The sequence below is a fragment of the Haliotis cracherodii genome, unplaced genomic scaffold, assembly GCF_022045235.1.
Source record: "Haliotis cracherodii isolate W230 unplaced genomic scaffold, xgHalCrac1.p SCAF_14, whole genome shotgun sequence".
Taxonomy (NCBI): Eukaryota; Metazoa; Mollusca; class Gastropoda; order Lepetellida; family Haliotidae; genus Haliotis; species Haliotis cracherodii.
The window spans coordinates 31,223,614-31,239,471 of record NW_027266269.1 but is presented as its reverse complement, the minus strand read 5'-3'; the positions used below and the strand labels follow the sequence as shown (position 1 = coordinate 31,239,471).

At 36.8% G+C, this 15,858-nt stretch overlaps 1 long non-coding RNA gene across 1 annotated transcript; it reads left to right on the top strand.

Annotated features, from left to right (window-relative positions):
- The first annotated feature begins 1,879 nt into the window (after positions 1-1,879).
- Positions 1,880-8,505, top strand: LOC139460709 (uncharacterized). The gene is made up of 3 exons (XR_011652824.1): positions 1,880-1,956; positions 7,830-7,886; positions 8,278-8,505. It is a non-coding gene; the product is annotated as an uncharacterized lncRNA (long non-coding RNA).
- The last annotated feature ends 7,353 nt before the right edge of the window (positions 8,506-15,858 follow it).

The window sequence follows — 15,858 nt, the reverse complement described above, 5'->3', positions numbered from 1 at the left end:
CGTTCTAGGGTCGGTGTATCCAGAAATAAAACAATAAATATTTTGACGACTTACCTGTATCGTAACTGCAAGACGGTAACCAGACGTAACATTGCTGACAGCGCGTGGTTCGGGATCTTTGCTGTGGCTGAAATAAAGAGTGCTATTTTTCACAGAAAGAGACCACGTTGCTTGTGCCATTGTGCAAAGACTTCAGCAATGCGAAGGTACTTTTCTGAATATACACGAATATATACAAGTCACAAGACAAAGAAGGTATTTACATGAAAGATATTTCAAATCTCGATGTTAGAGACCCTGAGAAATGTAGATTTAACTGAATCCAATCCAATCAAGTGTTACTATCATTCATTACAAATGGATAATACGATATTGCATTATAGAGAGGGTAATTATAGCTACCTGAAGGAGCAACCATTCGTCCACTCTTTGAAGTTGCCGCCAAACCGGACGCGTAAATGTAACTCGTAAGAACACTGTGTACACAGCTTCTTTCTCAATTTGGAGAAGCGTAAGTGTGTTGAAAGAACAATATGAATGTAAGTCAGGCATGAAGTTGCACGGAGGAACCGACGTGAGACTTTATAATCCGACAGTTGTTCATATATGTTATTTAATGCGTGATTGGTATTACCGCTTAACATGTAGGTTTGTATTTATAATAGAAACTATTCGTTTACATTTGCGATACAATATAGAATGTTGAAATAGTTTTGTCCGGATAGCAACATAACTGTTGCATAGGATATGCTGTTTAATGATAATACTATATGAAAATTCCTCGAGCTGACTTACACTATGGATAGTGTACAAGACAACAGTTATAGAACATCACGTGTTAAGGTTGATGGAAACGGCAAAATATTTGTTTACAATATATGTTTTTCCAGGGGAAGAGCCTGTTACAAAGTCTATGTCTAAAAAAAGAATAAACTCGCTCCTTGTCGGACAAAACTAAATGTAATTAGGTTAACTACCTATGTACATTATCAGTGGATTACTTGAATTAATATCAAATTGTAACCTGAGATGCTGGTGCCAAACCTTACAACAGATTACGTGACCACCCAGTGAACACTCACGGGGGCCTGATATACACCCTTGTGTTTGATTTGCAAAACCAATCAGCCGTGGACACCCGACCATAAAAATGGTGTTTGAAGATTTAACCCTACCGTGTGCGAAATACGCATCAGTCGGAAAGCGCACGTTAAATCTCCAAAGTAAGTAAGTTTAACCCTAATTACGTATCGTTAAATCTTCGAGAACGTTCAGTCAGGCGGTCAATTGATAACTATTCAACAAGTGGGTAAATCACATCGAAAACCCAAGTTCTGGTCGCAGTGAGAAGCTCTGGATGCCTAAGCAGGGTTCACCAGCTCTGCTTCAACAACGTTATCATGGGTAAGAAGCATTTTATTCTATTTTTGTAAACCAAACACTGTATATATCTTGAAGAACGTTGACCTTCTGTTTGTATCATGGTTTCTTTATGAACATATTCATCGAACATGTTGCTACCCATTACAGATATTACCAACGTCATCAACAGTCAAGACAGACACCTTTCTTCAAGAAATCTGCCCAAAAAGAAAAGCACTGAAATTGGTAAGTAATGTTTATGTGCAATATGGTTAAATATAGTTCATTTATTGCATCAGCAATATTAGATAGAGTTGAGCTACGAACGCGAAAATAAACATGTCAGGCGAATGTAGGGGTGAGGTACTCCATCGGTCTTGCGTTTCGCTGGGTGTTTTTACCATCGCCGATGGTGTTGCCAATTTAAATTTCGTTTCGGAATCTAAGCACGGTGCATGATTTTTTATCAAAATTTCAACATGAGCTAGGAAAGGAAGAGCGGAAGAGCCAGGGCTCTGTGAAAGTACGCGGACTGTGTAGCCTATATATGGCTTCACGTGGCATTATATTGGTGTTACGTACGTAGTATACCAGGTAAGTGTTTCCCTCGTTGCCGACAAGGCCATGACTTAATTAGGGTGTGAGTTGGTGGGTGGCTCGGGCTACTCTGTGGTGCTTAGCCTACACAGTAGGCGTGGGGCTAGGCAAGTTTACGAGACATACTCTCGAGTGATCCTAGTGATAGAACCCTTTCTTTGTTTTTATAGGTCATGTCGATATCGAATTTCTGAAAGCCCAGGAATAATGCAAAATCTTTATTAATATTTGCTGTTTCCAACTGGATACATGTAAAAGTGATCTTCAAAATGGAACCGAATTTAGCATGAAAACAAAATTCGATAAACGTAAGGGTTTGACAAGGAGTATTATGGATAAGACCTGATACTAATTATATACAGACACTACCAGTAGTCAAAGGCATTGTAATTCAACGTGCAAAGTTGTGTCCCTTGGGCACGCCAGAAACCTATGGTTTGAATCCCGGTTCGTCCAATGTTTCTAGGTTGTCAGCACCATATCTGTGCTCGTGGTTTCTCCCACATTAAGCTGACACGCCACGATATAACTGGAATACTGTTAAAAGCGGTGTTAAACCCCACTCACTCATTCAAGACTCACAACTTTATCTTTATCGATGATCCAATGTTTTCTGGTGCGTGTGGGGCTATGTTAGTGATGAGTCACAACTGTATATTTTAGGTTACCCAAACATGCATCATACATTTTTATTATAAAACGATATGTCATATTGTCACAGGAGCAGTAACAAATAAGTTGACAGCATTGATTGCTAATTCCTATGTAATAAGAACGTGAAGTGGCCCACACAAGCAGGTGTGTCACGTCTGATTACAGGTGAATGGGATGTCTGATATGGTCTTGTATGATTATATATCACTGAAAGTAATTAGTGTTATTGCACATACACAGTATCAATGAATGTATTTCTTTGAACTATTGTTTCATTATTACTACCAAGCACACATTTGCTATCTGCATAATAAACCTAACTTATTTCTCATCAATTTACAAACAAGTTAAACATTATTAATTTTCATTGAAATAACTTGTTGATACAATAAGGCAAAACCTTCACATACGTATATGAATAGATTCCATTCTCTATGCAAAAGCGAAAAGTTGAATGTTGTGATTACGAAAGGTTGGGAGTGTCAGATCATATGTACCTGGTAACTCTTTTGGGGACAAAGTGTCTTAAAACATAATTTAGGATTTATTCATGTTTAAGGCATCTATTCTCAAATCTCACAAATTATCATCCTTGGTACATACTTTTTCAACCAAAATTTTGTGAAACAGGAATAATCTTGTGAAAATAATAACATGTTTTTGCTCCCTGAACTAACAAGGTTATCAAAAACATTGACAAGAATTATTCATCACCAGTCAGAATGTGGATAAGGATTAAGGTACTTTGACAGAATCATTTGTTCATAAAATCGCGAAATCGTCATTACAAAGCACATCGATAACAGAATTGCGTTGCATAAATTGTGGTTGTAATACAGATAGGATCATGCACTATGAGAGATTCAAATCCACACATGTGTTTGTTTTCATGAAGGCTCACATTTTGCTATTGTGTTTTATCTCTGCCTGTTTATTTGTCTTTACAGGTTTAGTTCAATTTAATATCCATTTTGATACAAATATTATTAAGTAAGTGAACAAGCAAAAGTTTCAAAACATACTTTACATAACTTGTTAACTTTAATATGATATATTGTGTTTACATGTTTTAAGAGTTTGGCAAACTAAAGTAGTAAGCATAAGAAAAAGACAATGAATAAACATAGTCTGATGTTTGTCAGGTCATTCATACCATTCAGTGTATTCATATTATTATTTCACAAAGGGTTTGTCAGCTAGGTTAAATGTAAGTTTAGGAAAGCGGACAAAAAATCATGTTCATGACTGTCCATCAGTGTAAAATGCTTTAAAAAGTCTATTAAAGTCTTGTCACTAACATTGATTTCAGATGTAGAATACGACTTATCTTGACGTGCCTATTTTAAAGTTTTTATGATAACAAGAATTTTAAATGGAAGAAATTCAGTAGTCATTGTTAGGGTTATGTAAACTAGATAAATATCTAAATAGATATTTGTAACTCTTGAGTTAAATCTGATAATGATTAACATAATATTCTATTATACAAAATGGTTTTTTTATGGAAGCATGTGTACAATGCATGAAAGACAAAGTTGATATTCACGAAAAAAAATTTCAGTAGTGAAATCGTGAGACAAATCAACAATAATTCTTTTTCACAAGCAGTGCTATAAAAGAGATGATTAATTGATGCTTTTTTATGTTTTTGGATAACCATTAACATTTCAAGAAATCTTTAATCTTAAGTTGCCCCTGCACATCCTTAATGTTTGTCGGTACTGTTTGCTGATCCCTACAAGACACTTACATTATATTAATGGCAGATTGCCTTCCAAATATGATGTTTTTATTGGTAATTCATGTTTTATATAAAAATACACATTATAACTTATTTCTACTTATGTCATAAAAAAGCAATAACTGCTGATATTGGTTTAGGGAAAATGAATGTAATTTAATAACCAACTGGATACTTTTTACATTATTATTTTAACTGCCCATTCAAGCAACAACAAAAAACCACACACTTGCGATTCTTATGTCAATTGTTTAAACTTCAATATCATTTAAAAATATACACTTGGAAATAAAAAAGTTGGAATAATTACATCAGCTTGGAATTAATATGTGAGATAATACTGTTTTAATGTCTCAAAGGTTTAATTTTTTTATATACAGCAACATGCGAGCGCGACTGTAACACTGATGCAATTATAGGATGTATAGGCTACATGTATCTGAGAGAATTTGATTAATCTTGACAAATGTTGTATGATTTATTCATCATTCTTGTTGTGAATTTCAACCAGTTCCGAACACTACAGCTGGGGCACTGACATTATGGCCCAAAACATACAGTTTATGTTAAGTGCGCAAGACATTGTCACAATACTTAATGATAGAATACCATTTTTGAAAATACATGACACTGATCTTATTGCATCACAGTTTTGTGAGATGTTTGTTTATGAATGTTTTTTGTATGGCATTATCAAAATGTTTAAAAATCAAGTTTTCATTCAAACATGACATTTTCAGTATTACATGACATTTTCAGACTAACTAGTGTCTTTAGACTTGAAATTCATATCATTCTCATGTTACTGTCACTTTATCTAACTCTATTAATACCTATATATATATGCTACCAATTTTATTCAGTATATCAGGAGATAAAAATACTGTGTTTTCAATGTTTCTCTTGGTAACCTGTAAACTGCACTAAATTGAACTTGGAAACGAAAACAGAGAATGAGGTTTCAAATCTGAAATTAAGCATGGATAAATCTACAGGTAACCGTGCTCCAGATTAAAAACATGTTGTGTTTATGCTTGTCGTAAGAGGCGACTAACGGGATTGGGTGGTAAGGCTAATTGACATGGTTGACGCTTGTCAACATATCCCAATTCATAGATTGATGTTCATGATGTCAATCACTTTATTGTCTGGTCCAGACTTCTTTACAGACCACCGTCATATAGCTGAAATATTGTTGGAGTGCAGTGTTAAACAAGAAAGTGAACAAACAAACAAAATCACCGACAGTGGTGCTGTATACGCTTAAACAGTTTGTTTACACATAGGTCAGGCATTGAAAGCATGTAGCACAAAAACTACCATGAAGTGGGCACCCCAAAAGAAAATTAAGCTAGCCACTAGGATGACATATCACTCACTGTGACACAAAAGATATGACGTAACATTTCTAAAATGAAAAGTGCCAATGTCAAGCCCTCTGTTGTCCTCAAAACTTGAAATTCATTCTCTCTGTAGATTTTTATGGTTTTCTGCACAAAATGTATTGCCACACATCCTTTCAATATTGTAGTGAAACTTTGCATGTTGTATCCTATAAATATAAATATTTTAAAATGCTTATAGACAATGACTGTGAAAAACTACTACTTTATAAAATATTAGTTTCCGTTTCAAAACAGCCTTTTTAATAAGAGGGGGATTATTGTGATTTCATAACCTGATTGTCCAATCAGAATCAAGTTATTTCCATCAAATATTTGTGGGAAATCAACTCATCAAAAATGGAATTGGAATTGACTGCCACTTAGCCATCTTAGATTTAGAACAAATATTCTCCAAAACTTCAAGTGTGTTGATGCCATAACACCAATATTGATAAAGCTATTTACGACCATTACTTCTTAAGTCATTTCTGTTTGAAAGGTGATACATGTGCAGTAATTTTAGTGCTCTAATGAAATCCAGTATGTAGAGATTGTAATGGGGATCATCACAGATTCTGTTTTCGTAATGTTTTATATTTTGACCATTACATGCCCTTAATTTGCACTCTCTCAAAATGCAATTCTTTGCACAATACAAGCAATCTTCTCAGAGACCACTGGACAATGAAACTTTACCTGATTGACAACCCCAATTTCTTGAATTGGAAATTTGCCACCCATAACTCGGTTATTGCTCAAAATAATGAAATTTGGTTAGATGGTAGTGGAACTCAAGACTTGTTCCTTTTCACATTATAATGACATAATAATTCTTCCAATATTAAGGGAGTTTTTCACTTCTTACTCCTCTGTTTATATTCTTTAGTGCAGAGTTTTGTCCCTGGATGTGTTCAGTTCATGGTTCAGCATCATACACATGCTCATGGGTTTGACCAGTGGTAAATGTCTAAGACCTACATCACACTGGGCTTTCCTCCCACATCAAGTTGACACGCCGTGATATACCTGAAATACTGTTCAAAGTGGCGTCTAACCTAACTCACTCACTCATTCCAGGTGAGCGAGTGTTCATGTGCCACAGTGAATAAAAGAAACCATAATTATTATAAGGAAGTATGTTGCACAAAGTTATTTAATTAAATGTTACATCCAGTTTCATAGTAAGTCAATTTGTCCATGTGTCTCTGTAACGGATGGCAACCAATGAAACAACACTTTCAGTACAAAAGTTCCCCCAAAGTACTAGTTACATGTGCCATAAGCCAAAATTAGCTGCCCGCTGTTGCTCAGTGTATACTCCTGAATGGTATTTACTAATATTAGCTATATATATGGCATGCATCACAAAAGGTCTTCAGCAACCCATGCTTGCCATAAGAGGCAACTATGCTTGTTGTAAGAGGCGACTAACGGGATCGGGTGGTCAGGCTCCCTGACTAGGTTGATGTGTGTCATCGTATCCCAATTGCGTAACCTGATGCTCAAGATATCAGTCCCTGGATGGACTGGTCCAAACTCAAATATTTACAGACTGCTGTCATATAGCTGGAATATTGGTATAGAAACAAGCAAACAAACATAACAATAAGTTCACTGCTGCATCCTAGCAACAGTATTTTTGTAAACAAAAAACTAAACCAAAACATATATTACTGTCTACATATCCTATTGGTAGGGAGTTATGTAGATTCTTATTTAGAAACCAGTGGAGCTTAGTATCCACAGTGCACATATATGGGTTATGTTATTGTAGTTTGTCCAGTATTATTAGTAAAGGATGTAATGGGATTTGTTTTGTAATGGGATCGTGCCATGTATGTCAAGACATTTGTTTCTACATTATATTTGTAACACACGTTTAGAAGGATAGAAATTTATCTTTGTCTTAGCTAAATGCTTGGTACGGACCTGTTGAATAAATTCAATGTTTGTCTGGTAGGCTTGTCTAATTTTGGAGGCATTGTGGATTTCTCAGAATGGAAATTGGCAATTGTTATATTTGTATGACTATCCAATTACATTAAAGTTGCAATTTATGTATTGTTCAAATATTTATTTGACATTTCCAGGACCAGTAAAGCTGCAAGATTTTGTCGGCCAGTCAAAAGTGGACGCTGCAATCCAAGGTATCACTTTTAGTGCTATCATGAAGATAGTTATCAATGAAATTATTGGTATATGATTCCACATACAATATCATGTATTGCGTATTTATTCCTTGAGGCTATACTATACAATTCAAAGTAAATGCTGAAATCACAGCAGTGGTTAATATTTTTATAATTTATGTAAATTGTTTTAAACCACATTAGAATTGTTTTGAAGCAAAAGCATTTCATGTCCAATTGCTCATCCCCAGTATAAAAGAATCTGCACACAATGTTGAAACTTGAAAAATGCATAAGATTGATTTTTCTCTTAATATTCTCAATACTCAAATCAGTATTCTGTACAATTTGTACAATTTGATTTGATTTGTTTTCATAGTGATAATACTGATGTAAATACTATTTTCAGGTGAAACTTTCTTTCTCATGGTGGGGCACACGCATGAAGATTTGGATCAACTGTTTAGTGTATTTGTAAGGGAACTTAGACAGAAGCCTGCAACAACCCGCGATGCCCTCCTTTAGGATTGGGGACATCCGGACACCCACCACCAAGCTATCAGACTTCAAGCCCTTCATGCCTGCCCCAAGGGAAGCGACAACCCTCCCAACTAAAGTTCAAGAGGCAATAGAGAAGAACTGCAAAAACAATCAAAGGTAATTTCAATAAATATTGCATTTCTTTTGAAATATGTATTGTGATGTGTAATATTAGGGTTAGTCAGCGTTACTAAGAATATGTGTAATGTGGGCAGAGAAACAACCCAACTTCATGAGGTTACTATTTTTGCTTTTATTGTATAGATGCACTGTGATTTTAATTATGTTCTCATATTCTTTACATTTGTTTTATTACTTTCAGATCACTCTGACAAAGCACCGAAGACAAGCGTCAGTATCAGAACAATAATGAAGGAGCAGCAAGTATTGCTGAAATGTACATATTTTTTGTCTAAGATATTGCCGAGGATTGCATTGCAGGAGTTTTGTACTTTGTATGTTTTGTGTTTCTTAGTAAAGCTGTGTATTTAGAATTGTAGGTTGTTTCTTTGAATTTCAACAGGGGATTATATATTTGGTTGGCCCCATGGAATAATTATGAAATTTATTTTTTGAGAATCACATTCACCTTTTATGTTGTACACTTCAAAGTCGTAAAAAGGCCATTGAAGATGGTCACTGAAATTCTCATAATAATTTAGATAATTATACGGTAAGCTCAAGGTGCAAGGATTTGCATCTGTCTAGTATACAAAGGTATGAGGCCAACATAATATTATTGTTCCATTGTTTAATTCGAGTAACGTCAACTTTTCCTGATAAATTTGGTAAATATAATACCAAGATAAATATATTCAATTCCTGAATTTAAGTTAAACTCTCCAAAGATTGATGCTTGATATTACTGCAGAAAAAAATTCTGCCAGAAATTTCCCTAAGAAAAAGAAATTCCGCCAGAAATTTCTGTAGAAAAAGGTCATTTAAAGCATCTCCAGATTAAACTATCCAATGATTGAACCTTATTTCTCCTGAATTTAAACAATCCTGCTAAATAGAAAAAAAATCTGCCAGAAATTTCTGTAGAAAAAAAAAATTCTGCCAGAAATTTCTGTAGAAAAAAAAAATACTGCCAGAAATTTCTGCAGAAAAAAAAAATTCTGCCAGAAATTTCTGCAGTAATGCATTTTCTGAGCCAATTTTTGAGCTTGTAAACATGTGTACACACTGGGACACACATTATTTGGATTCGTCTCCTCGAGATCTTTCCAATGATATAAAACATGTTTTTGTAGCTCGCTTCCTTCTGTGTGGTCAAGTTCGGACTCCTGGCCATTCCTAAGTTGTCCCGCCCTGCCTTCATGGTATTCATCCCCTACTTCTGCGGATGAACAGTTTGTACAAATAGAGTTCATAATATCACCGTCTTTGGACCTGCGACATATATTTACATTAAAATTATGCAATGAAATTCTAAGTTTACAATAAGCTCTGATTAAACTTTTATCATTTAAACAAGTTAAATATCTTTCAGTTTGTAACAATGATTTTTCTTTACTGTAATTGCTGAGATAAAGTGATTGAGAAATACTTTGGTGCCACTGTTGACAAAATATATCCTTCAGTCTTTGCTTAAATGAATATAAAAATAACTGTTGATCTCCCACATCTTGAGAAATCCATACACATGAAAAGCCACTAACAAATAATAGATTTCTCACATATGAAATTATTTTTTCCATTATCATCAAGTACCTTTAACATTTTATAACACTGATATAGGTATCTATCAGGAATCATTCTAAGTAGCTTAATCCAATACTTTATTACCCTTAATTGGCTGGCTATTAAAATATTACTACGGCCTGTTTCACCAAGGATTGGCTTATTTGAGGCTGACTTACCAACACCTAGAAAACATTTGAAATATGAAGTGTGAACTTTTTCAATTGCAGCGTAATACTTAGCACCCCATATTTCAGAACCATACAAAAGTATAGGCATAATTTTGCCTTCATAAATAGTACATGCTGTGAAAAAATATACACGACTATTTTTCCTGAATAAATTATAAAGAGGCATAATGGCTTTCGACGCCTGAGCAGCTAATTGCTTACACGCCTTAGACCATGACACTCTAGAGGAGAACATAAGACCTAACTATTTATAGTAAGTGACTACACTCAAGGCAGACGAACCAAGAAACCACTTTTCATGTATTTCAGAATTAACTGTTTGTGCAAGCCATTTACAAAAGGAAAACATTACAACATCATCAGCAAAGAGAAGGAGCATAATGTCCATTATTTCTTGTATTACAAATATCCCATGTTGACAACTATTTTGCAACTCTATATCAAGTTCATTTATGGAAAGTATAAACAACAACGGACTTAAAACACAACCTTGTCGTACACCGGAGGATGTCATAAAGCAGCCCGTACGTTCATTATTGATCTTTATACATGCGCTGATCATGACTGATGAATACATGTTTTTTAAAAGTACAGACATTTTACCATGACATCCTTTAGTAATAAGTAAGTAGGACATATAACACTATGATTATTTTACTGCAGGGATCTGAGGTTTGGGGGAGGATAGGGTAGCAAATAGAGAAACTATAACGCGTAAACAGACCCGTTATGATCCGGAGTAGAATAGGTCTTCAGAACCCGTGCTTGCCGTAAAAGGCGACTACGCTTGTCGTAAGAGGCGACTAACGGGATCGGGCGGTCAGGCTCGCTGACTTGTTTGATGAAGTGCGTATATCGATGTTCATGATGTCAATCATTGGATTGTCTGGTCCAGGCTCGATTATTTACATACCGCCGTCATATAGCTAGAATATTGCTGAGTGCGGCGTTAAACAACAAACAAACCATCTTCTGGTATGGCGTCATCAAACCTACTGAGATATACCCAACACACCACTTTCAGGGGATATGAGTATTTCATGTTTGTATTACTTTGTACTGTAATGTTTCAGATTCAACCAACAAGATGGTTGATGATTTTGTTCAATGCAAATATACAGTAATCACCCAAACTGGAACTGACAAGGGAAGTAGCACAGACGCCTACGTTTATCTTTCTTTGATTGGAGAAGAGGCTACTCATATATTATACCTGAATAACCCAGGAAATGAAATGGCGGTGGGACAGAATGATACGTTTCTGGTAAGTGCCACTTACAGCCCTGTGTTGTATTATCCATATTTATTTGCACATTCTTGTTCGTTCTCCCGGGAATTTAAGAAATACACGAGTCTCATTGGTCAATCAGAGGTATCAAACCACAAGAACCACTTCTGATTGAAACAGTTGATTTGACGCCTGTTTCATCGACGTCAGAAGTCGACTAAGAGTCTGAATGTCGTTTTTCAATAACTGACTTATTTTTCTGTGTCACAATGAGCGATATCACGTTAAAACATTGACTTGCAGCGTAGAACTAGACATTACAAGGCATTCTCACTCTTCTTTATGTGAACCCAATTCATGATGAGACCCGTGAAGATCCGGGTTGGAATAGGTCTTCAGCAACCCATGCTTGCCGTAAAAGGTGACTATGCTTGTCGTAAGAGGTGACTATGCTTGTCGTAAGAGGCGACAAACGGGATCGGGTGGTAATGCTCGCTGACTTGGTTGGTTGGTTGGTTTGTTGTTTAACGCCGCACTCAGCAGTATTCCAGCTATATGACGGCGGTCTGTAAATAATCGACTCTGGACCAGACAATCCAGTGATTGATATCATGAGCATCGATCCACGAAATTGAGATCGATGACATGCATCAACCACGTCAGCGAGCCTGACCACCCGATCCCGTTAGTCGCCTTTTACGACAAGCATAGTCGCCTTTTACGGCAAGAATGGGTTGCGGAAGACCAATCCTACCCCGGATTCTTCACGGGTCGCTGACTTGGTTGATACATGTCATCGATACTACCAACCAACGGGGCTCATGATATCAAACACTTCATGGTGACTTACAAAGAATCTTTCCTACACATTTTCTATGCCCGCCATATTCGCGAGTAAAGCATATTGATGTGAAAATAGTATTGTTTTAACACACAAGGCGCCAATTATTGTGTATCAATTGTTACAGGACGGTGGTCTGACTCGCGGATTTGCTTGATGCATGTCATCGTATCCAAATTGCGTAGAACGATGCTTATAATGTCAATCACTGGATTGTCTGGTCTGGACTCAATAGTTTACAGGCTACCGTCATATAATAGGAAAGATTGCTGAGTGTGGCGTTAAACACACACACACACACACACAAACCAAACAATCTGTCTCCAATCTGAGCTTTACTATGTCATACTGTAATGCAGACTATGCGTTTGCGCAACTTTATCATTTTACAAAGCCGATGCATTTGCTGCTATATGTCGCACTTCACATTTTCAGTTTAGCTCACCTTGCAGTGTAGGCAACATAACAAGAATATTACTGAAAGTTACAGGTTTCCTTATCTCAAGCTGGCATTGTGTTGGGGTGAGTAATAATACACATTCTAACATGAATTTCGAAATTATCCGATTCTGATTGGTCATTCAGAGGCTATTAAATCACAATTACCCCCCTCTGATTGAAACAGCTGGTTTGACGACCGCATCACTGCGGAAAGTAATATTCATAGAATAGTACTACCTTCTGTCATAGTCAGTAGACCCGTGAAGATTCCGGGGTGGAATAGGTCTTCAGCAACCCATGCTTGCCGTAAAAGGTGACTACGCTTGTCGTAAAAGGCGACTAACGGGATCGGGTTGTGAGGCTCACTGACGTGGCCCAAAGTGTGTGGGTCGATGCTCAGGATATTAATCACTGGATTGTCTGATCCATACTCGATTATTTACAGACCGCCGTCATATAGCTGGAATATTGCTGAGTGCGGCGTTAAACAACAAACCAACCAATGGATTGACGTCATGGCGCTGTTCAAAGTATCTCCCCCTTGATCTAACATGTACTCGTTAACATATTGTTCTGTCATTACTTTCAATCAAGATGGCGCATCCAAATTAATTATAGAACAGTGAAGTAGTTTCTTTAAGCTTGTCGAAAATTGAATCTTATTACCCGTAAATAAGTATGGAAAATAATGTTTACCATCCCTCTTTTCATCAAGAGGGGGCACGGGTGGCCCAGGCGTCTGAGGCGCCGCGATTCGCCGTGCAGAGTTGCGTCCCGTCGCCAGAAACCTATGATTGTGGGTTCGAATGCTGGATCGCCCCGATTTTGTTTCTAGGTTTGTCAACACCAAACCCGTGCTCGTGGGTTTCACCGAAGTAGTAAACGTCTGAAACCTGCATCTATTCGGGCTTTTTTTCCACATTAAGCTGACACGCCGTGATATAAATTGAATACTGTTAAAAGCGGCGTTTAAAACCCAATTCACTCACTCAATTGTTATCAAGAGTTATCACAAACCACAATGTCCCTGTCACAACAGTCATAAAAGTTACCGAGGCACGCGTTTGCGGTAGAATTATGGCTCTGGATACAGGCATGGGTAATCGTTGAAGAGTCTCACAAGTCTCATGTACTCCTGTTGCTCAGCGTAGGGCATTAAGTAACATACCGCAGACAAACAGAACGACCGCCCTTGCACCGCCATGTTCGCCTTCATTGTGCCTCAAAGTGAGATGGACCAATCAGATAGAAGAACCACGATCCCAAATGAGCCCATATACCGTCAATAAAAATCCAAGATGGTTGATACGTTCAATATTGATTCCAGAGAGTGTAAACTTATCGGCATAATGACTTCGTTATGGTGTCTTTACTTGCCGTATACAGTGTCATATCAGGTTAGTAGAAAAATATTGGGCGAGGCTTACGCCGTCATTTATCATCTAAAACTGGCTCCCACAGGAGATATCGCTTGAATGAGATCTACCCTGTAGATATCCTTGCCATGAAATTACATCACAATGTTTTGCAGACCATTGTGACGTCACTGGTTACCATGACGTCACAATCAAATGACATCACTAATGGCTCTGCTACTGAAGCTGTTAGCAGTACTTTTTACACTTAAGACACTGCTTATGTACTGTCTACAAAATAAAAAAGTTGGAAGAATGATATTGAATGATAAATAAAATCTCACCCTCGTGTCTTTTGATATCAATTTTATCAACATTGTGTTGATATATTTGGTATCAAAAGATACTCGGGTGAGATTCTCTATATAGCTGGAATATTGCTGAGTTGGGCGTAAAACAAAAAACAAACAAACAAATCATTTAGCAGCTGGGACCATTTATAACAGTCTCATTTTTAACAACTGGCTGGGTGTCTTCCCTTCGTTTTGTGTTAATTGTCTCACTGTGCGTTTCTTTTCTACACAATTGTACAATGTAACCGATGTTATATTTGGGATAACACTTTCTTAGTAAAGTACAGATTCTCGTACTTTTTGTGGGGTTGTGTCCCGTCCGGGATTCGAACCCACACTTGCCATAGTGAGGCACCTAATCTCCAGCACACAAAGTCAGCGATCTAACCCACTCAGCCACCGAGGCTTCCACAAAAATGAAAGTCCGACAACTGGTAGGCTAGATCACGTACTTTGAGTACCCCTCTGACATTGTGTATTCACTATTGTACTATTGATTATCTTCACGATGCCATTATGTTACTTGATTGCAGATTGAGGTTCGACGAGAACTGGAGTTCACTCGGCACTCAGAGGTTGAAGTATTCTACAGCTATGTTAACAAGTGGTTGTTTCTTGCCAGACCTTGCAAAACTGAAGAATTAACGTACACACGCAAGGCGACAGTCAATCACCCGACAGAGATACATAGTTGAATTATGTTAATAAAATACTTGATTACTGTGGAAAGGGTAGACCTAAATCCTCAATGTACGACATTAGTTTTCATTATCTCGTTTGGTTGACTGGTTAGTCTTTAACGATCTGTATCATATAGTTTTATCATACGCATTATTAGTATACATATATTTCTCAGGTGATGTTTACTGGGAATATATGTACACCCGGTAATGTTTTCGGCGCTACATAATTAAGTGACATGTTGGAGTTGATAGCATGTCATTGCACTCGTTGTTCACCATATCAATCACTGGAACGTCTGTTCCAGACTCTACTATTTACAGACCGTCGCCATATAGCTGTGTCTATTGCTGAGTGCGGCGTTAAACAAGCAAACAAAATACATGATATTTAAAGCATCGTCATGTTATACGTATGCCTTTTCAAAGGATCGACATTGAAAACTTGTTCAAGGTATCAAAATGAAACATGTAAGACATCAATATGAGATATGTATGGCAGCACAATATATCATAATAAGTGAGTGAGTTTCACTTTAACGTCGCATCGGCAATTTCGCAGCTAAGAACCGTTTTACCGTTCAAGGCATTACAAATGAAAACGTCCATCATATCAGATATATATTTGTTATTGTTATTTGTACAATTGTTAATACACCAAAACTGAATGTTGTTGTT